Here is a 23990-nt window from a genome sequence, read left to right on the forward strand (position 1 = left end):
GTGTATCATTAGGGTCTTTGGAGACTGGTGTTCGTGGTGTCGGCGGAATTAGTCCCCTGCACTTGTGTGATACTTTTCCACTTTAAACACTAGCTTGTAGTTATTTAGCCCTCATTTGCATTCAGGTAAAACCAAGATAGCACCCTATAATCCAGCAAATATTTGTTTTCCTGGCAGTATTACAGTTTCAGGGGGCAGTTCTACAGTGTTTACAGCTTCCACTGCTTGGAGCTTTCTGTATATTTATCCTTGGATTAGACTCAAAGTAAGCTGATTTTATCAAGCCACCGGGTAATTCTGACCATTTCATCTGGCGATTTGAGTACAGTATTGTTGCAACTGACCTGTATACGTAAGGAATTACTGGGTCATCAGCTCAGGGGAACGTCTTTTGATTATGAACACACTTTCAGCATGTGTCCACTGAAGGTAAGGGGCAAAGAAGAATTGCATGATCTACTTGAATGCCTGTTTTAAATAGATAAAAGTGGGATTTCGGGCACGGCCTGGTTATATCTTCTTAAGCATAAGTAGTAGAGCCGCGACTCAGCGTAGCAACAAGAGATCTTTTGAACAACTGAACATTCAGATGGAGCCACTGTGTCCTTCAAACCACATCCTTCCTGCTGCCTGTGGGAAAGGGGTGATATTTGTGTTGAGCTCTGAGCACATGCAGAACAGATCTGTGTGTATTTCCACAAATAAAAGGACATTGTGTGTGTGTTTGGCACCTGGGATGGCAAAAGCAGTTAATTGCTTCCGAAAGCTTTGTTCCAACCCAGGGATCGGCAGGATTTTTAAGCACTGAACTAGGAACTGGGCACTAAAAATACCCACGCAGAAGACCTATGATAGCAGTAAGTTTGCAGAGCAGAGCTAAGACTTGCAAACTGTGTCATATCTGTGTCTACTTACTATAGTTGAGAGGAAAGGATTTAACATGCCGCGTTTCCAGCCTGCAAACTAATGAGCCGTGTTGTAATAACGTTTTGAGATATTGTATGTTGTGTTGTTTCTATGAGGATAATTCAGAATATGTAGAATATGAGCGTATGAGCATGTTTTTCTAAAGCAAAAAACTTTGCCCTAGTTTCTTTGCTTATATTGTTCACATCATGTTCATATAGTCACTGACAGTTAATGATTTTTGTCATTTAGTCAGAAAGACAGTAGTTCTCTGCCTCTGAACCCCCCCAAAAAACCGAAATTAAAATAAAAGATATAGTAAAATTAAACTTGGATTATGAAAATGAAACAGTAATGCTCTCATGCCATTCAACCCCAGACTTTTCATATTACAGATAGTTAGGAAGTGAACAGAAAGCTAAGCATGAACATATTTTAAATGCTCCTGGTATTTTCAAATGCTTAATCCTAAGCCTTAAAGGGTTTTATCTATAGAGATTTGGGGAATTTCAGTGTTTCTTTTTCTTATTTTAGATTTTCTGTTAAGTTATTCTCCAGAGTTTTTATACAAAATGCATGAATAAGCATGATTTAACGAGAAGACAAAGTCTTAAGTACTGTAATTCATGTTGGAAATCATGAGTATTGTTAAGTCTTCGTACTTATAATCAAAGTGGTCATCTCCTGAATATAATGAAAATAAGAGCAAGTGATAGCCCCTTATCTTTATTTCAAGATGCTTTTTCTGCATGAGTTTGAACAACTAAGACAAGGAAGTGTCTTGTTGAAGGGTGAGATGCATTTTTAAATTTATTTTTGCTTAATTTGCACTCAACTGAAATTGATTTGAGAACATATATTTAAGCAAAGATCTTCATAAATTATTATAGTATGAGAATTGTATATTGTGACATGTTTAATAATCATGATTTTATTCCAGTGATCCAATAAAAGGAGTGCTCAATTGAAGGATAGGAAATGTATCAAAAAGCCCAAACTCTGCACAGTACAATGATTCCTAATTCTCAAAAAAACCCAATGGGTTTTAGTTTCCAAAAGTGATACAATAAAAGAGTACAGAGTCTCTTTCTAATTCTGTGAGTGAAATTCTCTTTAGAGGGAATGCTGAATAAAAAAGATGAGATCAGGGAAAGAGGTGAAAGAAATGTTCTTCTCCAGTTGACCTTACATTAGGAATCAACTTTTACCCCAGCTCAGGCAAAGGTACTTATGTGGGAATCCCGGTACTTCAGGATCAAGAGAACAAAAAACAAGTAAATGATAGGTATGGTATTAAACCTTAGCTATGGCATTTCTATTGAGCAACCAATAATGTCTTGGAAGGTTCTAAATCATAATAAAGAGTGTGTATCTCATGCAAGATATAAATGCATTTCATTAACAGGGAGAACAAAGTTTAGAGTTGAAAGTAAATCAAAGAAGGAGTTTGTATTTTAATGAAGTACAGAAAAGCTGCTCTCCTAAAAAACTGAAAAGGACTGAAAAATGTCCTTTACGTATTGTCAGTACAAATGAAGAACATGTATTGAATTAATTCTTATGCTGAAAATTCATCATGCAATAACCAATAGGTATTATCTTTCTACAATATGAGAAGTACAAAAGAAGTCTTTACTATATAATCTGGTTCAGGTTATATGCACTCAAGTGTATCAGAGGCACGCGTGAAACAATTGGAGGAAAATACAAACAAAACAACGTAATAGTGTGGCATGAAAAAATAAATTTTGCAGCAGGTGAGAGAGGGAAATCAGAACTGACTTGGGAGATGTGTAGGACAGTGAAGTATTTTTTAAGATGCACCTTAAAAAGGGGTGAAATGTGTCCCTTCAACAAAAGGCTTTCCAGACCATGAAATCCTAGAAGAAAATGAAAAATCATTAATTTGCCAATTCACATTCAGCTTTTGGTTCATGGGACAAGCATTTAGATACAACGCAACCTATTTGATCTTCTCCTGCATAAATCATTCAGTTCCTTTAATGTTCCAGCCAAAGTCTGTGAAGCTATGTAACTGCTTGATTTTGTCAGGCGATTTATAAAAATGTAGTCACCTGGAAAATGCTAAAAGGATTGACTGAAACCAATTTTCACTCTTGTGAAATGTGTCTTTGTTTCGGTCAGGTTGACTCAATAGCTAACAAAACAGAAAGAACCTGACAGACATGTTTCTCAGTGCTCGTTGGCCTTATGTGCCTACCCACTCACATATACCTAGTTAGTTGCATGAACAGATATTATTGCTGTCTCCTCCCCACAAATATTATTTTTGCTACCTCAAAAAGACTTTCCTCTTGCAATTTAACAGTAAAAGGACACAAATAACAAAATCTTAAGACTTAAGTTCTAGTCTTAATGTCATTGCCTATAGGATTTGTGACTTTGGTTTTTATTTGACATCTCTTAGTCTTGGTTTTTCTTCATTGCATTATTACTCATTCAGCACTCTGAGCAATACAAATGCATTTTCTGCAGTGCAGATGTATTGGAATTAACAATCTTCATTATGTTAAATATTGAGTAGAACTTTGTACGAATAATGCATTTCATTTAGAACTGAGTTAACATATTCAAGAGTGGCATTGAATTCAGAAACTGAATTCTTTCTGGCCTGGACAAGCTATGCATTTATTGTTAAGAACATTCATAAACACGATTGTACCTTATTGAATCTCCTATTTCTTTTAACTTATTTTTTTCATTGTTAGCACATTCCAGGGTAGATAGGAACATGTATCAACTACGGAATATAAAAAATTAAAAGGGAAATAAAGATCAAGCTAGAATTGGTTGATTATGTCATCACTGTACTAATTCATTTTCCTCAAAGTACAAAAATTCCGTGTTGATGCATATATTGTACCCAGATTAGCACTTGGAGTCAATAGAGATTTTTGAATTTTCTCAGTATCCTCTGCTTTCTATCTCTCATTTCACCTCTGTAAGGTGAGAAATACTGTTGAGTTGGAATGTCAATAATATCTAAACTGGCTTTCATGAGGAAGAGGTAACTATGTCCATTTATTTAGCTATACACCAGGCACTAGCACTCAATTAATTACTTGCCAGAAATGCTAAATACATGAAACAATTCTGTTCACTAAGGATAAAACGGTGCCTAAGTAATTTCTATAGATATTCTAAGGATAAAATAAGGAAAACAATAAATGCATTCTAAACTGTAATTAATTATAGCTTTAATTTTTAAATGCTAATGTTTTGTCAATATTTTTCTTCGAAAGGTCAACAATGTATGTTATCTTAATAGAGATCATATGAACTGAATTATATGTTGCCTCATTTTGGACTGATGTTTCAACTTTGTCTTTCAAAATAAATAATGGGTCAATAAGCGTTGCCAAAGTCAATACTTAGACAAATGTTTATTAAGCTCCCATATGGCTATTACTAAAATATACTACTACAAGTATCTGTAATAATTGCTGCCATATATGGAACAATTCCGGCATACCAGACACTGCTTAGTACTTCCTATGTTCCGTCTCACCACACTGATCATTTGGAGGGTATATCGTGATTAAATATAATCCCCATCATCTGGGGCAAAGTGTATGAGGTATGTGTAGAATTAGAGTAGGGGTTGCTGTGGGTCAACATGACTGGCCCAGGGCTAATACATTTTAAGGCGCTCCTCTTCTCACCATTTAGCCTCGTGGGATTCTAGAACTTAAAGATGAGGCCTCAGAGTATAGATCAGTAGAAGTTTGCATCCTGGCTGCAGCAGTTCAGCTGAGTGCCAGGTTGAGTAGCCTGCCAAAACTCCAGGGGCTTTCACCACAAAAGTAGGGAAACAAACTCCATTTTATGAATGGGTGTATTTTGGCCCTGAGCTGTTATTCACTGAAGCCAAGCTGTACGGCCTCTGGTACTCCCAAATATGCTTAAAAACACACAAACCTGCCTTTTTTTTTCCCCCATCCAAGTCAATGTTGGCCCAAAGTCAGAAGCCTTGCCGTTTTTGGTCATGTTGTAGATGCTGGACCAATGTCGACTTGGTAAGAATGTTGACTTAGGAGGGTGTGAACACATCCTGGCCCTGATAAACCTCCCAAATGTACAGAAGTGCCTCTTGAGCTCTTAATGAAATGAAGTAAGTCTAATTCTCTGCATTAGGTCATTTGTTGAGCAGACTCATGGCAAAGCCCAAAACAGTATACCTGTGGGGCTGATATTGGCAAAGCAATAGTATCTTTGTAGTATTCTTCAGAGTAAGCTGTTCTCTTTGTCTTTTTATCACCATATACGATAGTGGCTGAGTCCGTTTTAGAATTATGAGTTAATAAATCCAGGCTTTGCCATTTAATTGTTTGTGTGTTGAAAGTCTACTTAACCTCACTCTATTTCCCTTAGGTGTAAAATGCATATATCAGTAGGGCTGTTGGGAGGATTCAGTGGGACTATACAGGTGAAGTGCTTAGCACAGTATCTGGTACATGTAGTACACTCAATAAATGCTAATGTGAGAATAAGATAATGTTTAGGATAAGGATTCTTTAGTTGGACCTTTACTTTCACATAGATATTCCAAATACACCTGAAAGAGAGCTCCTTCATCTTCCCCCTCTGATCCACTGATGCCTCTGTGTGTTACATTCCAATGTTTTACCAAATTATTGAAGCTAGAAATCCTAATTGCTAGCTCTTCATTCCCTGGTCCCCACATCTAATCAAGTGCCAAGGCCTGATGATTTTACCATCTAAATATAGTCTTGAACTTCTCAGTTCAAACGGTCCTCCTGCCTCAGCCTCACAAGGTGCTGAAATTACAGTCCTGGCCCACCCCACCATGCCCAGCCAAGTGACTTATTCTTATGTTTAATCGTGTTAATATTCCCCCTGCTATCCCCATCTGCACTCTCAACCATGTTGCTCTTCCTATTACTTAGCAATACGGACTAAGCACTTTCGGATGGTGTCATCGATGATCTAGCTGCTGCTTCCTTCTCCAACAACCTATTTTAGACTTAAAAAAGTATTTAGTAAGCTTTATTATTGTCTGGAGGATAATGGCAGTGCATTTCTTTTTGTTTTGGTAGCAGAATGCCAGCATACTTTATGAAATGATTATGTCATTTTTCTACCATTAGAAGGGTTAAATTGAAGCTTGGGGAACATAAATAACTGTAACTGGTGAATGATTGACCATTTTTTCCCCCAAATACTATATTATCAGTGAGTAAACAGATCAGGTAAACAGCCTACATATACCAACTAAAACTGAATTCATTTCTACTGAAAATGGATGACAAGATACTTTTATCTACTAGAGTAATTCCACCCTGTGTCACATGATATGTTTTTTTGTTTCTGGTTACTGGACATGCCTGATGTTTCCATGCCAAAATGTCTCACTGAATAAATAAAGATAACATTATTGCCTCATTTATTAGATTTTCAACTGCTTGACAGGAGGGAGACTGTCTGACAAGCGTGCTTAGAACAGGGCAAAATACTTTGTCATCAATCTGTAAATGCTTGTTGATTGATTGGTGGTCAGGTCATGGATTTTGGATTGTTGAACCAACAGTAGTGAAAGCTTTGCTATCTGGCTAAATACTTTACAAAGACTCTTTGCCCTGACGTCTGGTCTGGAATTTGCAAACTATTTCGAAAAGGGAAAGCTGCCTTCTTGGGTAGCTTTGGGTAAAAATAATTTAGACTGGGTAAAAATAATGACCAATGGCTTGAATTCAAGTGAGCAAATGTATAACTTGATTATGCAGATGTACAGACTTTTCTTAAAATTTATTAAACAATATTATAAAATATTACTAAAAACACCAGTGTAAATGTCTTTAAACTGCCCCATACTTTTATATTATAGCACAGAGATCAGAAAATCACAGCCCTCGGGTGAAATCTGGCCCACTCCCTGTTTTCATAAGAGAGTTTGTATTGGAACACAGCCATGCACATTCATTTACATGTTGTCTGTGACTGCTTGTGCACTGCAATAGCAGAGTTGAGTAGTTCCAACAACGCCTTTGGAACCACTAAGGCCCTTTTCTGAAAAGTGTATTGACCCCTGTTCTAGCACGTTCTAGATCATGTGCTATTCTAATTCTTTTGTGTCTAGATGCTGTTATATTAACATGTAATTTTGGTGCATTATGAGTCAGTGTAGGTTTTATGTATGCATTAAAATAATATTCTTATGTGTACTGAACTTTTGAATAAAATAGTAGTAGATGAATAATATTTTATGAAGTTAATGTGCCGTGTATTACAAAACTAGATTCCATTTATTGATCATTTAGGTTTTTTTCCCCCTATATTTTCTTGCATTGTGACTAATCCTGATTTACCTTTGAAAAAATCTGATTTTCCTTTGCCTCGTGGCTGGGTTGAAGCATAATGTATTAAAGTAGATCCTATACCTAAAGAGGTTATCGGGTGGTTGTATCAGGTTTTGTGGGGCTCAGAACTGACTTTAATGGCTTCAGCAATTACTTGTCTGATTCTCTATAAGATGCATGGTGATATCTAGTGTACAGAACACTTGACTGAAATCAGTGAGTAATAATTCTGTTTTCTGCTGAATGTAAAATCCTTAACCCCTGGTGTGAAATTAGACATGACAATAAATGTCTCATTGAACCAGCTCCAAGAAATGGTGTGTTGATGAGACTGTGTGTTTTTGAATAAATAAGAACAATTTCATTATTACAATCCCAGCATCTAGCAGTACCTGATAGCAGTGCTTATTGAATACTCTTTGTCTAAATTAATAATTATACAATTGAAAATCATAGATGTTCTGGAAAGCTACCATTAACAATAGAACTAGCTTCTAGATTTAGTAACTTTTAGTTTGGTTACTAGGTCTACCACTGTCTCTAAAACTTATTTAAGCTCTAAGCCACAATTTTCTCATGTATATGATAGTGATAATAATAGTATCTATCCCACAGAGTTATTGTGAGGATCAAATTTAAAAAATCGAAATAAAGCACTAACAGTGTACTTGACCCATAGTCCGTACCCAGGAAATGTAAGTTACTATCATGTTTCAATGCAATTCTTAAATGGACAGATACAGCCTGCTTTGAAGGTAATTCTTCCTGGAAGGTTTTCATTTTCTATTTGGACAGAATTGTTATTCTGAGTAGCCTGCACCTGACCCCAAAAGAATGAATATTAAAATGTATTCTTATTTTAAAATGTCAGTTTCATAATTTCTTGGCCAATTGAAACTTCCACAGTGAGGCACTCTCTCTGACCTCTTTTGGTAGCACCAATTGTTTAAAAGTCGCTCTGTAATTTTAAAAAGCTTTTGTGCTACTTTTCCGTGATGCTTATTATGAATTTGAAATCGTTTGCTATAAAAAGTATTTGGCTGTATGTGCTTTTATAATGAAAGTAATTTAATTGGGCATTCTGCCTCCACAGATCAGCAAGGGTCAAAATGACTTTTTTAAAGAGAACATGAGAGAAGCATCACAGAAGGCAGAGAGGGAAAAAAAGACTTCACCATTCGCTTTCAGCACTGAATGGTCCATGCTTCATTAAGGCCAGTGGCCAGTCTCACGTGTCATGTATTTGCAAACCTGCTCCACTGACGGATACCTTCTCACATGTGTTCCCTGGAGTGGATGGTTAATCACCCCACATCTGTTTAGCATGTACCTGCACAATTTGACAGTCCTGGGACAAGGACACCTTGAGCACAAGACACCAACTATCCTTACTATTTTTTTTTTTTCTGAAATTCTTACTGCCCTTAAAGTTTCCTTGTTGAGCTTTTCCAAGATTACACTTGTCGTGCTGTAAGACTACTAGAAAATAAATACTTTTCTTAAAGATGGGACACCCCGATCAAGGTAATTTACATAATCTGCTCCTTTTCACACAATGTTGCTAGGATTGTAGAGTTAACTACCTTTTTGCCCATTGTTGTTAAGAGTTTTCTGGAAGTGGAGCAAATATGCTTCGCTCTTAACAAACACATACTTCACAACAAACCCCCTGACAGAAGCTGAATTTAACATCAGTTTTCAGGGTTATATCCCATTTGAATGAGATTGGGATATATATCCCATTTGAATGAGATTGGGATATATATCCCATTTGAATGAGATTGGGATATATATCCCATTTGAATGAGATTGCAAAAATACCTGCTTTGTATAAGATGAAAACATGCCTATTCTGTAACCAACTCTCTGATAAAGGAAGTAATGTAGGTACGGTGATTAGAAGAGGAATCATCTAGAAGACACCATGTCCATCCATCAATATTCCTGCTTAGTTTGGTCAAGTGAGTCTTTCAAATATTTAAATCTTTGTTTGGCCTATATTTTGTAAGTTCACAATGGTAGTTCAGTTAAGTATCATATGGATAAATTGCTCTTCAAAATATTCACAATAACATTAACTGACAAGTCTCTATAAAATCAGCAAAAACGTTGTCATCTTCTCATGTAGCTGAAGGTGGTGGAGTTAATGGAATAACATTAATATATTCTTAAACCAGAATGGAACTTTTATCACAAGGTCTCTGTTTTTCATTCTAACTTTGACTCAAGGATCTACTAAATCTTTTTGTCAGTCTCCATTGTGAGCACACACACACACACTCACTCACATGTACGCCCTTTGAATCATCACAAGCACTTTTATTATTACTACAGATGAAACCAATGTGGATTCATTCATTCAATGCTTCATTCAAAATGTCTTGAGTGCCCATTGTGTTTTAGGCCTTGCCTTGATCAGCAGTTCTCTAAGTGTAGTGTGTTGCCAAGCTGTGTGTTTTCCAGACCCTTTCAGGGAGTGCATGAGATGAGAACACTGAGAATGACATGAACTTTATTATAACACTAATACTCATAAGAACTCACTGTGTTCACATTTGCATTGCTGGTGTAAAAGCAATTATAAGTAAAACTGCTGGTCCCTAAGTACAAACCAAGGCAAGGGCACAAAACTGTATTAGCCATTATATTATTTACCAACCCTTGCTCACACAGGTTTTACTTTAAAATGTTGGGATGAAGCAGAAAAAAATAATAATAATAATTTTGTTAAATCTTCATCCTTGAGTGAACATCTTTTTAATATTCTGTGTGCACAGTGTGAAGTACACATAAATGTCTGTTTCATACTGAAGCATAATGGTTGTTATGAAGGAAAAAAATCACAGTGGCCTTGTTTCAGATGCAAGCTGAACCACATACTTCTTTCAGGAAGCATTGTTTGTACTTGAAAGGACTAACAGATGAACTCTGGTTATTCAGACTTGGATATTTTGCAGACATTTTCTCAAAAATGAATCAAGTGAGCTGTCACTACAAGGAAAACAGTTGACATTACTTGTTGTCCATGATAAAATTTTGAGCTTTCAAGCAAAATTTGAATTTTGGAAAAACTGTGTCCACCACAATGAGCTTGACAACTTCATAATAGTTACAGAGTTTTCTGGTGAGATTGATGGTGAGATTAATTAATGTGGCTTTTTTGTATTAGATATAATGAAAGCAACCAAATTTGGATGATCTGTATAACTCAGTGAACAAATGCCTTAAAAATGCATAATGTTACAAATCATGCATAGTAAAAGATTCATTCAAAATATAACAGGCTTTAATATAACTTAGTGTGAAAACTTTACAGAAATGGTTTCAGGTTCCACTTTGCATCACATATTTAAGAAACTACTACTTTTGAGTTTGGGTGTATTTTCAAAGTAAAATATCCACAATTATCTGAAAAGACTACTGAAATACTCCTCTCTTGCTAACTATATATCTGTATGAAGCTGGATTTTCTTCCTTTGTATCAAAAAAAAATGTATCTTTGAACTTGGAAACAAAGACACAAGAATCTAGCCATCTTTTATTAAGCCAGACATTAATGTGATTTACAAAGTTGTAAGGCAATACCACTCCTATCAATAAATGTTTGAGTTAGAAAATATAGCCAGTTTTCAACAAAAATATGTAAATTTAAAACTATGTAGTTGGTTTTTTATTTTAAAATTGTTTATTATTCTCAATTTTAAATTTTTTTTTTTTTTTTTTTTTTTTTGAGACAGAGTCTAGTTCTGTCACGCAGGCTGGAGTGCAGTGGCCGGATCTCAGCTCACTGCAAGCTCCGCCTCCCGGGTTTACGCCATTCTCCTGCCTCAGCCTCCCGAGTAGCTGGGACTACAGGCGCCGCCACCTCGCCCGGCTAGTTTTTTTTTTTGTATTTTTTAGTAGAGACGGGGTTTCACCGTGTTAGCCAGGATGGTCTCGATCTCCTGACCTCGTGATCCGCCCGTCTCGGCCTCCCAAAGTGCTGGGATTACAGGCTTGAGCCACCGCGCCCGGCCATTCAATTTTAAATTTTAATATGGTATAGATATATGTCCCCATAAACAAAAGTCCTTTGGTATACTTAATAATTTTAACAGAGTAAGGAGAACTTGAGAGCAAAAATTTTGAGAACTAGTGTTTTAGATATGGGGAATGCAGCATCAAAGACACAGACTCCACCCCCCACAGTTTAATAGGGGAGGTAGAACAAGCAATGCAGCTCCTACCTTCCATGTGATGTCGTGGAGGTCTGTAAGCAGGCTATGGGAATACAGAGGCAGGGTTTCTAACTCATAGAAGTGGGAGAAGGAAGGCTTCTTAAGGGAAATATTATTTTATCAGAGCCTCAAAGTTTATCTGAATCTAGAAGTTCAAGTACATGTTAGGCTGATAAGGAGAGAGTGGGCATTCCTGTAGAGGGAACAGTCTGTTCAGAGAAACTGATGATAAGAGAACAAGCCATGTTCTAGGAGCTGCAAGTTTAGGTTGCATGAGTAAACCATGGACGCTGAGTCTGGAGTGGAGACGAAGAGCAGTACAATTTTCACAGGGCCCTGGCAGTGGGGGTGCAACGGAAAGATTTGTATTTTATAAATTTTGAAAGGTAACTATTTTAGAAAGATAACTCTAGCAGAAGCAGAGAGGTTCATGGGGGCATTGAGAAAAAAGGCAGAGAGAGACAGAGATAATTTAGGACTCCGTTGCAATGATCTGAGAGAGCACTGATGAACGCTGTACTAAGGCAGTAACGTAATGGAGGAAAATGAAGAAATAGATTCCAGCAGTGTTAAGGAGGTTGAATTTATAAGACTTGGTAGCCAACTGATTGCAAAGGATGAAAAAGAATAAGAAAAAAAATACAACTTTAAGTTTTTTACTTAGGTGGTTAGAAGATAGTGGCACCATTCTTTGAATGAGAGAATTTAAAAAGAAAACAATTGGGGAAGGATGGTGTTGATAAATTTACTATTACATTTTGGAGTTTTAAAGGCTGTGGACCATCACATGCAGATATCCAGTAGACAGTTGAATGTGCACTTCTGTTAGGTAAGAAAAATGCAGAGGCTAAAAATAGAGATTCAGGAGTCATCACTATATGGATGTCAGTGGAATCCATGAGTCTGACTGAGAGCACTCAGACAGTTGGTATGGGATGAAAACATAGCTGGCCTGAGGATATCTACATCAAACAGATGAATAGAGGAAGAGGAATTATATTGCAAGTGATATTGGCTGTTCTAATATACGCTGTCTTATTTAAGGTGGAGATTAAGGAAGATTCCAGTTGATGATCTGTTCATAACCGAAGAATTCAGTGATCAGTTCTGTCACTATTCTTACATGCCATTAGTATTGTGATAATCTGTATGCATTTTTTCATGTGAGCAAGAACAAGAGAAAGGAAGAGGGAGAGAGCAAGGGGAGAGAGAACAGTAGAGGAGGGAGGGTAGAGTGGAGTGAGTGTGAATGTGTATGGAAACTGTGAACACTTTCTAGTACAAATCTTCCCCGTTTGAATATCTGGCAGCAGTGAGATAATTTAAAACATTTTAATTTTGGTTTAGATTCAAATGCATCTTTTGCCAACCATTTATGATCTATCTATAGCCATTAAGATTGTTTCCTCAAAAACAGAAAAATCTTTACCGTTGCCTCCATGGTTTGGCAGAGAAATGTTAGTCCAAAGCTAAAAAATTAACCAGTAATTAGCCATATGTGCTTGCATTTTACATTTTAAAATACATATTAAGCTATGTTATGGGGATTCTGATTCCAAAGTACAGACAGTAAATGTAAACAATTGGATCCAAACACAATTGTTTAGCAACCTTTCCATTTTAGTTCTAACTCAGAAAAATCTCTGAGTCTCAAAATGCCCAGCCACATACCTATGAGGCACAGCTTGAGGGATTTACTCCACAGATTTGCACTTGGTCTGCCTCCTATCCATGCGCTGATGAAGTTCAATGATTCAAACGAAGTCTTTAAAATACATAACATTTAGATAAGGATACCTAATATCTCATTTTGTTTGTTTAATTGGATTAGCTTTATCCAAAACTGGATCAAATATTTTAACGTTGCTTACGTTCTTAGAAGTGTTATTTTTCCCTCCAGATATCTCCATTGCCTAAATGCCATTTTATTCAGTAAAAGATGTTACAACACATTATCCTTTTGTCTTCTGTTTCTTGGTCATTTAATCAGGTTGACTAAATGTTCCCTGAGCTCTCCACCTGTTGGAGTTATTAACCTCTGTATGCCCTCTAATCCCAAATGGATCCACCAATTACCTCAACCAGCCATGAGTCAAAGTGGAGACTGGGTGTGGCTCCAGCATCTGGACAGCTCCCCCAAATTATGCATAGTTGGAAGAGGCTCCAAGGGGAAGAAGGATGCAGAGAAAATTCAAAATGAAGATACCAGAGATTTCCCCCACTGTCTCAAAGACTTATGAACAAAAGGAGATAATTGAGCAAAAAGTTCCATTAATAGTGGGCAAGTGGCTATCTGTAGATATATACCTGACATCTGGTAAGCATCTGAGAAATATTTCATTACTATCCTTATTTAGTTACTATCAAGTTAGGTAGTCATAAACTAGAGGCTATTAATAAGTGTTTATTTTGCTATCAGGCTCTGGAGATGCATATAGAGGTATTTTAGTTTCATTACAAAGCATCTTCTGTAAGAATGTTTATATTCATTTGAGAGAAAAAATATTTTGAGATAATATTAAAAGATGAAGATGAAATAGGGAATTTAGTTTTGAATTAAAGCAAGCTCAACTATTGGTTTATGTATGGCTTCACTACATTTTTCTTAGGTGGGGAAAAGAAAAAGAAAAGGAAGTAACCACCTATTAAGCATCTGTTCTCAATCAGACATTGCTTGAACCTTTTATATACCTTATTTAATTTAATATAAAATATATCATCTCTTGTGCTTCTTAATGTGACATATTAAATTTGATTCTAGATGTTGCAAATCCAAATTTTATTTTTACTTAAGAATTTTTTCAAAGGACAGCAATGATTGTACCCTGAAGCCTTTCCACACTTTTACTCAATGTGGAGGGCGCTAGTCAATGGTCAGTTCTTTTTGTCTATGATGTGACTATTACCTCCATCCCTAGCTACAGAAAGCAAAACTTTCATGCGTAACAGGCAACCCACCTAATAGCAATGAGCACTTACTTCAGGCATTCGCATGTAGCTTTTTAACAGTAATTTACCACTTAAGGGAAATAGTTCTTCTTGGAGAGATGCCAGACTCCAGGTCTGGGGCAGGAAATGTTCAGGATGAGTGTAGAGTATCTTGTTGCACCAGACACCTAAGAAGCCAGAGACTGCTGAAGTCATGTCAAAAGGACTCAGAGCCAACTTGAAAGGACTTTCGCTAGTGACCAGTGGCACATTTTGAAAATCAGAAACAATATTCACAGTTAATTAGAATGCATTAAGTGTGTTAAAATTTCATGGATTTATAATAATAATACAAGAAAATTGGTAACTTTTAGAGAATGCTAGGGGCAGAGCACAACTCAACATTCTGAAAACTGTTAAATAAAAGAATCACCCTTTTTTTTCTGCTTTTCCTTTGCAAGTCGTACCTCAGGCTGTACCAAGAAATCAAAGAAGGAAGTGTTATCCTTTTTGAAGAATTCCAGTGAATAACTGATTATAACGTTTATTATATAATCAGATACATGTTATAAGTGTGCATTGAGAATTTTTCTTATTTTTTTTTAAGTTGGGATACTGGTGTAGTGATTATATATTCTTTTAAGTGTCTTTTAGCAAAATATACTGATGAGTATGCAGACAAAATGATGAGATATCTGGGATTTACTTCAAAACAACCCAAGATGGAGAACAGTAGGTGGGAGCTTAGATGAAATAAGATTGCCATATGTTGACGATTATTGAAACTGGGTGATGGAATTCGTTATGTCTCTACATTTGTGGATGTTGGAAATTTTCCATTATTTAAATTTTTCAAAAGTCTTCCTATTCCATAGCACGTATTCATTTGAAATATAGGGCATTTGCATTTGCTCCCAAAAGGTGGTTATGTTAGAACAGGAAAAGAGTTATCATACTTTTGATTTGCCGATTTTGTGGGGAGAAAATAGACTGAATATCCTGCTCAGAGTCAGAAAGAGAAAACTTTATTCCAAAATCAGTGTAACCTGAGGTTAACATTTCTAATGCCAGCCTCGTGGAGATCAGTGTGACTGAAGTATTACCCCAGTAGTCCTGCATGTGTCTTCTTTCAAAGCAAAAGTCAAATCGTTTCTATCCCCACATTATAGATGATGCTGATTTGCTTGATGCATAAATAGGGTACTCAGAGCACATTGCCTGTGTCCATTTCCTGTGCTGCCAAATAATCGTGTTCAGCACTTGCCTCTGCTACTGTCTATCTGCTGCAACTGCAGATGTTTCATGTAGCTGACAAGTTTTAAATGAGAGGCAATTTTTTTTCCTGCTTTTATTATTTATTCTTTTAAAATGATAAGCCAAATTTTAAATCCTGAAATCGTTTTGAATATTTTTCTCAAAACAGGCCACTGTCAAACTTTTCTTTCCCCAATATGGATTCATTAATTTTGAGTCAAATAAAAGTGATGAATAAAAACAACAAACAATAAATGAAGCAGTATTTTTGGCTAGAGGTATAAGTTGCTGCCCCGTTTCTTTGGCTGACCATCTGTAGTATGTTGTTTGATCACTGCCTCTTGAGGGTTGATTTTGGTTCAATTAGTTCTTTTCTTCTTTTGTCCTTGACAATGTGCCACCTGGAGAAAAATCTTCCTCGCTCCGAAAGATGCTGATAAATTTACATTATTACACAATTTACAATAACACAAACACATCAGAAAAGCAGCTATGCTCAAGTAATTTAGCAGCTGAAACCATAAGGAGGGTTTCCTTGGGGATACATGGACGGGCCACGATGATTTCTGGCCACTCCCTTCATCAATTAGGAATCCTTCTGCAGACACTATGGAAAATAAATTAATGACAACTTGATCCTCAACTTCAGTGCCTGTAAGATTTAAGTCTGAAGGGCAAGGAGAAGTAAACCCACGCTAATGTTATTATATTCCCCTCTGAATAACAGCAGTTAGTATCGACTACTCCACTTTCCCTGTGTGCACATGTAACTAAAGTGCTTTATAAATATTAACACCTTTAATCTTCACAAAAGTCCCATGAGGGAGATATTATTCATTATTGCAGGCAGATATGTCATTTAAGGATCCAGCAGTACAGAAAGGAAAGAAGCTGCCCCAAAGCCTATAAGCCAGACCAATAGAACCAGGATTTGCATCCTCCCTGCCATCCCTTACTTAAAGCAGCCTCTTTGAGGACAAATAGTTTATTATTATTAGCTAAAAAACAAGCTGTAGTTGAAGCCACAACCAATAACCAAATAATAATAATATAATAACAACATAATTTAAAACTTGATACATCATTATTTACCTTCATCTCTACTTTAATACTTCCTTCAAATAAATGATAACCTTCTTCACATGCATTATACATAGGGACACTGGTGTGGGAATGAAGGGTTTAGTTCAGGATGTATTATCAGATGTTAAAACCTAATGACTCTCAGATTAATATACAGTGCTACAGATTTTGCTTTATAGCCTGGGTTTTGAAACTCCATCTCAAGTTTTTGCTTCTGAAATTCTTCCAAGATAAATCGCTGACCTTGCTAATGTGAGTTCCATAACCACCGATGCCAGTACAATGTACCTTTCTGGCATTGCACCGGCAGCATTGTGTTGTTAATGTTTTGTTTTCTTATATATAATAAAGTATAATTAAGTAACTTGTAAAGAATTTGCCTATAAAAATGACTGCAACTTGAAATCCACTTAAAATATTCCATTGGGTAATCATAGAAATCGATCCTCTACTCTTAATTTAGTTTTGCATGAAAGTTCAGTCTTGCTGAAAACGTGAGAATATACTTATGTAACACATTTATATTTGTATAGAATTACTGCTACTGCAGAAGTATTTTAAAACAGTTTATTGTTATTGGTTCATTTAAGGGACTTTTTTATCCCCCAAACGAACTCTGGCTAAGTAAGTATACATGTGACTTAATATCGATATTTTCTTCATGCATATTATTTTGCTAATGTATTACACTAAAGTATAAATAATTACAATGATGTGCCTAAATATACTTAAAACCAGTAGTCATCAGAGCATATTTATTAGAAGAATTTTCATCCCACATTGTAGTAAAATGACCAAATAACTTTTACAATGCAATTATTGCCCTTTATCACCGTGAGTAGTGAGGAAAGCCACTTTGCAATGATCTGTTACGACAAAATAAATTTTCCAGAGAAAATCTGAGCTAATAATGGAACTTAAAACTCACCACTAAATCCATCCTCAGTCATAGAAAGTGTGATAATGTTGGGATGGTTGCCACAAATCATTTAAATTCAGAAAAAACCAAACAACAAAAACACACAACTAATCCCATTTAGGGGTGTTCACATGTTTCAAATGCCATTCAGCAAAGTCCTAAGCACATAGTTCAAAACTGAAGCCCTAACTCTTAGCTTTGACCTCGTTTGTTTTTGCAACATCCTCTGCTCCTCAACCTCGAATTATAACCACTTTCTTCTTGCACGTTTGCGTCACTGGTTCTTGGCTGCTTAGACAGGGAGTGTGGGTTGACCTGGGGTACAGCAGTGTTTTCCAGAGTTGGGATGGCATTGTTTGTAATGTTACACTGCTCTCCGTGTTGTTTTTATTTGTTTGAAGGAATAGATTACCCAGAAAACTCTTCGTAAAACGTCCTGCCTAGGAGACAATACTTACGAATTACAAAGTTGTCTGTTAAGATATCTGATTAGATCTCAGAGAGTCAACAACTGAAGTAAGCTGATCTTTCAGAACACATATGGGCAATTAAAAAACAAACAAACACCACCCAGAAACCATTGGCAGAAAATATGATTGACTACTTTCGTTTCTTCCTTGTAGTAACAACCTGGGAATGAGAATGACGAAAATAACAACAACACAACAAACGCAGAAATAATTACCTATGAATGAAGCTTCTTTAATTTGTCTATTTGTTTTATTAGCAGCAAGAATTAAGAGAACAACTTTAAAAACGAATATGGGGTTTGAGTTCACAATTCCTCCACTATGGCGGGTTTTCAGTGAAACATCAACGTGATTGATTTTTTTCTAATGGTACCTTGGATCTGCATTTTGGTAATAAGCTTTTGGTTCCTTCTCTCAGCCGGTCCTCATTCCTGATAACCCCATGCCCTTCGTTTCTTGCTCTGAAGACATCTGTAACTGTAGGATGCAGCTCTGGAGGGGATTTGAGAGGAGGTACATGGCTCAGCACTTGGGCACCAGTACCCTGCCGGGGGAGCCCTAGCTTGCAGTCAGTAGTGGAGTTTCACGGCAGGGTTAGCAGACGGTCCCAGTCAACCAAATGGGGATTATTATCCCAGGGCCAGGCTCAGGGAGGGTTTGGGAGTCCAGGAAACATGTACAAATGCGGGAATGGAATGCATTCATTTCAGGGCAGTTAGAAAACAGTCCCTCCCTAGGAAAGTGTGACTGTCCTGAGTAGATGGATGTGGTCAGTTTGGTATTAGAAACATGTCAAATAGATGATTGAACATGAGGAACAAAATGAGAGAGGGACAAAAGCCCAGTCTATACAGACCCATGACTTTCTTTTCGCAGATCTTGTGCATTGGAAACAGAAACTTGAAATTAACCATTTGAGCACTTTTTCTGCTCTCTCAAGAGAGCTTGTAGAGTGTACTCCGTCCACTTAGAAAAGTACCGTGTAAATAGCAGATATGTTTCAGAGAGTCCTGTATCTATTCCCATCTATGCATGGTCCTAGAAAAGACAACTTTCACTTAAGGTTTGTTTTTGAGGTAGAAGTCTTGGTCACCGCTAAAGCATAGTGCATTCAATATCTCTTCCGAGGTTGGTCCTGGAAGATTTTTGCACCTGCCTCCCCTTACATCGTCCCTACCTGTTTCCATAGATTTCAATCGTTTTGTTAATGCTCACTACAGGAAGCACCTAAGAATAGACTTGCTGTTCTGGGCAGATTCTATCTTGGGACATGATGGGTGGAGAACAGCCAAGAACATTGTAGCAAATAGGTGCCCAGTTGGGCTTTTCAATATTATGTATTTGACAGGCCACAGCAGCACCAGCATGCATTGGCATTGGAAAAATGCATTGCCCAGTTCTGTTTGAAAGCTCCTGTCATTTCAGAAGCACTTGAAAACGGGCATGCACTGGGTTTTGCTGCTGCGCTTGCCGGGGCTATTAATAGGAGCTCAGGACTCACACTTGTATTGCCCTTTTTATAAAAGAAAAAAACCCCAAAGTATTTCTTTTCCAAAACAGTACCAATCAAAGCCAACTGCAGCAATCTTTCACCGTAACAACGCATAGCTGTTGAAACTTTAGTCAGGTGAACTAAATCACATTCATTTTCAGGTAAGAAACTCCCATTGTGCACAGAATATTTTCGAGCCCACACTGAATGAAGATGGTGAATACTGAGGTCTCCCACCCACTCTTGGAACTGGCTAACTCAGCTATAATGCTAATAAGGCTGGGACATTATATTATTCTGAAGAGCTCAGCATTGTATTATATGCTCAGATAGCCTCAGTCACATGCTGGAGGATTTTTTTTTTAATGTTTTGCTAGTTTTAAAAACTAAACTAGAAAAATGGGGCATGTCCCAGTCATCTCAGGGAAAATAATGAAAATGATATCAAAAGACTTAATGTCTATTTTCTTTAGCAATCTATGTTTTCTAAAGATATTGATACATTTGGATTGTTCTTGCACTCTGCTGGCTGGTGGGCCTTTCACATCTGGAGGCCAGTTGACTTTGTTCTTTGTCTTAGTGCTTAAGACATGAACATGAGATGCTTTGCACAGGAGAGGTGGCCAGGGAGATGTGTGTTTGTATGGGGCTTCCTCTCTCTCTGGGCATTAATGGAATACATGTGCTAGCTTTGGAGTCAGAAGAGCAGTAGAGAAGGAATATATCCAAAAGGGTGGAGCGTGATGGAATAGTGTGGTAGAGAAGAGTTAGCCTGCTGTGAGATATTTGGGTGTCTCTTGCAAGGTCACTTCCTGTCATATAACCTTCCACTTCCTGTCATACAACCTTCCACTTCCTGTTGAGGCAGAAATAATACAACGGAATAGGATATACCCTAGTCCAAGAATTTTGCGGTTAAAAACTGAAGTTAAGAAAACTATTGTCTTTTAATACAACAACTGGAAATTGCTTCAAAATAATACCATGAAGTTCTTTGCCTAAAATTTGGAAGAAAAATTGTTTATTTTTCCTCTGAAAAATTGTTTCTTTATTTTTCCCTTGAAAATTGTTTACTGATTTTCAAAGCTGAAAATCTGAAATTTTGACAACATGTTCTAGATTGCTCTGAGTACCACTGACTACCAAGGAAATTGACATTGAGGATTTTTTTTTTTTTCCAAGTTCTGGGATACATGTGCAGAACGTGCAGGTTTTTTACATAGGTATACATGTGCCATGGTGGTTTGCTGTACCTATCAACCCATCATCTGGGTTTTAAGCCCTGCATGCATTAGATATTTGTCCTAATCCTCTCCTCCCCTTGCCCCTCACCCTCTGATAGGCCTGAGTGTGTGATGTTCCCCTCCCTGTGTCCATGTGTTCAAAAGAAGACATTTATGTGGCCAATAAACATATGAAAAAAAGCTCATCATCACTGGTCATTACTGAAATGCAAATCAAAACCATAATGAGATACCATCTCATGCCAGTTAGAAGGGTGATTATTAAAAAGTCAGGAAACAATAAATGCTGGTGAGGCTGTGGAGAAATCGGAATGCTTTCACACTGTTGGAGGGTGTTTTTATAAACATGCACTGAGGTGAGGGTGAAGGTTAAATTTAGCTATTAAATAAATGTATCAATGGTATTTTTTGAATGATTCTCTTAGCTTAATCTCATCATCCCCTGGTATTTTTTCCTGATGTATTCATATACTAGTCTTCCTAACTCTTTGTTTGTGTTCTCTAAGTCTCAGAGGGGAAAGAACTATCTTTCCCATTGTTAGGTTCATGGCTAAGGTTCCCATAACAAAAATTAACAGGAGAAAAGCATACACACTTACTTCGTATAAATTTTATATGACATGGGAACCTTCAGAAGAGGAGATTCAAAGAAGCAGGTAAACCTAGGTATTTTTATGTTTAGATCTGATGAAGATACACATGGAGAAATATGGTTAGAGGACCAAAAAAAAGCATACTCTAATAGTAATAAACTTGGGAGAACTTAGCAAGGCCTGTTTGTTCAGATTCTTCTCTGTGTCCCTGTGTCTTCAAAGATAGGGATATTCCTGGTATTCCTAGGTACTGCCAGGTATAGGGTGGACATTTCTCATGTGAGGGTCTTATGACCATCTTCAAGGAAGGTTAGGATGTCTTTTCTAGGTTTTAGAGCCTGCTTCAGGGGAAGAGGGCAGGAGAAGGTCAGAGAGTGACTTCCTGCTTCTGCTATTTTCTCAGATGCCAAGATGCCATATGTTAGGGTAGACTGTCCTAAGCCCCATCAACCCTCATATACTTTTCATAAGGCGTGTGACTTTGAACAAATAAATGAAAGGATTTCACCACTGAAGTCAGTCAAATATTGGTTGAATTCAATCAGCTAAAGTCTTTTTTTTTAATAACATGCACCCACACTACACACATATGTACTGTACACTTAAACACACAAAAAATCCACATCTTACATTTATGTATAAACATAGTCAGAAGCTATATTTGCCTTCACAAGGACAGAGTTTATGAGAGCTGAGAGCTGCTGTGGATTAGAAGAAAGTAAGACATTCTTTTAAAAAACGAATCTGATTTTCTATTGTCCGTCAACCTCGTTTCTACCTATCCATCAAACACTGTCTGCAGGAGGTGAAGTCAGCCCCATGCATCATCTAGTTCTAGCTTCTACTCATCTGTTGATTCTCTTCCTCCCGTTACTGTCCCCTCAGCCCCCTTTGTGGTGACCAAAGCCTTCTCACACTGTAGGAAAAACGTTACAATTATTGCCTTATCTCTGCAGCATGTATATGTTTTTTTTGCTCCTTCTCTGTTCATATAATTTTGGATAAACTTGATACAAAGTCAATTTTATAATAAAAGGACATATTTATATTTATATATATAATATTTATATATTATATTTAGTTGGGTGTTTGTTTTCACATAGATATTCCAAATATACCTGAAAGACAGCTGCATCATCTTCCTCCGTCTGATCCACTGATGCCTCTGTGTGTCATATTCCAATGTTTTACCAAATTATTGAAGCTAAAAATTCTAATCGCTAGCTCTTCATTCCCTGGCCCCTACGTCTAATCAAGTACCAAGGCTCTTATCATCTATTGCTATAAAACAAACCACACCAAAATGTAGTAACTTAAAGCAGTAGCCATTTGCTCCCATTTCTTCAGTTTGGGGTAGTCTCAGCTAAGTAGTCTTCTGCTGGTCAGGCCTGGGGTCACTCCTGTGACCACAGTTACCTGGAGTTTCAACCAGAGCCAGATGGCCCAAGATGGTTTCATTCACAACTAGCGTGGCTAGCAGGACTCTCTGAGGGTGTTTACATTCTCCTCTATGTGGCCAATCCAGCAAAACAGTTGGGTTTCTTATGACGGTCTTGCCAGTCCAAGATGGGGAGAGCAGAGGCAGCAGGCCTCTGAAGTCACAAATGTCATGCTCTTCCCATCCTGCTGTAGGTCAAGGCAAGTCACACCGCTAGCCCCATTCAAGGGGTGAGGAAACAGGCTTGCATAACAGGAAGAGCAGCAAACAAGTTGGGAACATGTTTAATTTATCACAACCATCCTAAGTTCTGTGGAATTCATTTAAGTAGTAGTAAATATTCAAATAAGAGAAATAACAATTTCATGTTGCAAGTCTGAAAATTGGGAAAACAAGGGCCTGATGTCATTTAAAAACCTCTAACAAGATTCACTCAGAAACCATGACCCCATGATAGTTGAAATGAAACCACAAAAATATTTCTGTTTTCCGTTTTACTTATACTTACTGACATCTGTCTCCATCTAAGCTTCATCTACTGAAGACAGGTCTTTTTGGACAGCTACCAGGTTTATAATTTATTGTAAGGGGAATCATGTCAGGATATGTTCAATGGCTCATAATGTTTAATGAAGCAGTGACTTGGAGCCCAAAGTAAAACTACTCAGGGGGAAAAAAAAATGTCTCCTATTTAAATAGAAACTCTGACAATTGTTTAGGTAATGAGGATACCTTTATTTTACTACTCATTTTATTTATAACTTAAACCCAAAATTGAAATGAGTTTTCAAAGGAAGCAGATTATTTTTGACGTTAGTGACAAGAGGCCAATGAATACCATTCATCGTTGCTTTTTATTGTATTTTAAATATTTTCAGTTCATCACTTTACTTGTTGGTCTTCTCCATTGTCTAATGTCTACTCTCTGGACAAGGGACGTGTCTTATTTGAATGTTAATTCCCAGTGTCTAACACAGTGCTCAATTCATGGTCCTTAATAGTAGAACAATAGATATAGGTGGGGCAATGTTAATGGAGGTGGTCTGAGCATGAGAGTCCTGGGAGCTACTTCTAATAATAGTAGCAGCTGACATGGATTGAACATTTA

General features: G+C 37.1%; 1 protein-coding gene across 3 annotated transcripts in view; it reads left to right on the top strand.

Moving 5' to 3' along the window:
- CHRM3 (cholinergic receptor, muscarinic 3) overlaps positions 1-23990 on the top strand; it is a 528952-nt gene that overhangs the window by 333562 nt on the left and 171400 nt on the right. The window contains exon 1 of one of the 3 annotated variants that reach the window (XM_011955675.1): positions 318-429. The exons of the other annotated variants lie outside the window; for them this stretch is intronic. The gene's annotated coding sequence lies outside the window, so the exon portion shown is untranslated. Of the gene's footprint in view, positions 1-317; positions 430-23990 lie in introns of those variants that run through there. 3 annotated transcript variants of the gene reach the window in all.

This window comes from Colobus angolensis, unplaced genomic scaffold, assembly GCF_000951035.1.
Source record: "Colobus angolensis palliatus isolate OR3802 unplaced genomic scaffold, Cang.pa_1.0 Scaffold40, whole genome shotgun sequence".
NCBI classification, from domain to species: domain Eukaryota; kingdom Metazoa; phylum Chordata; class Mammalia; order Primates; family Cercopithecidae; genus Colobus; species Colobus angolensis.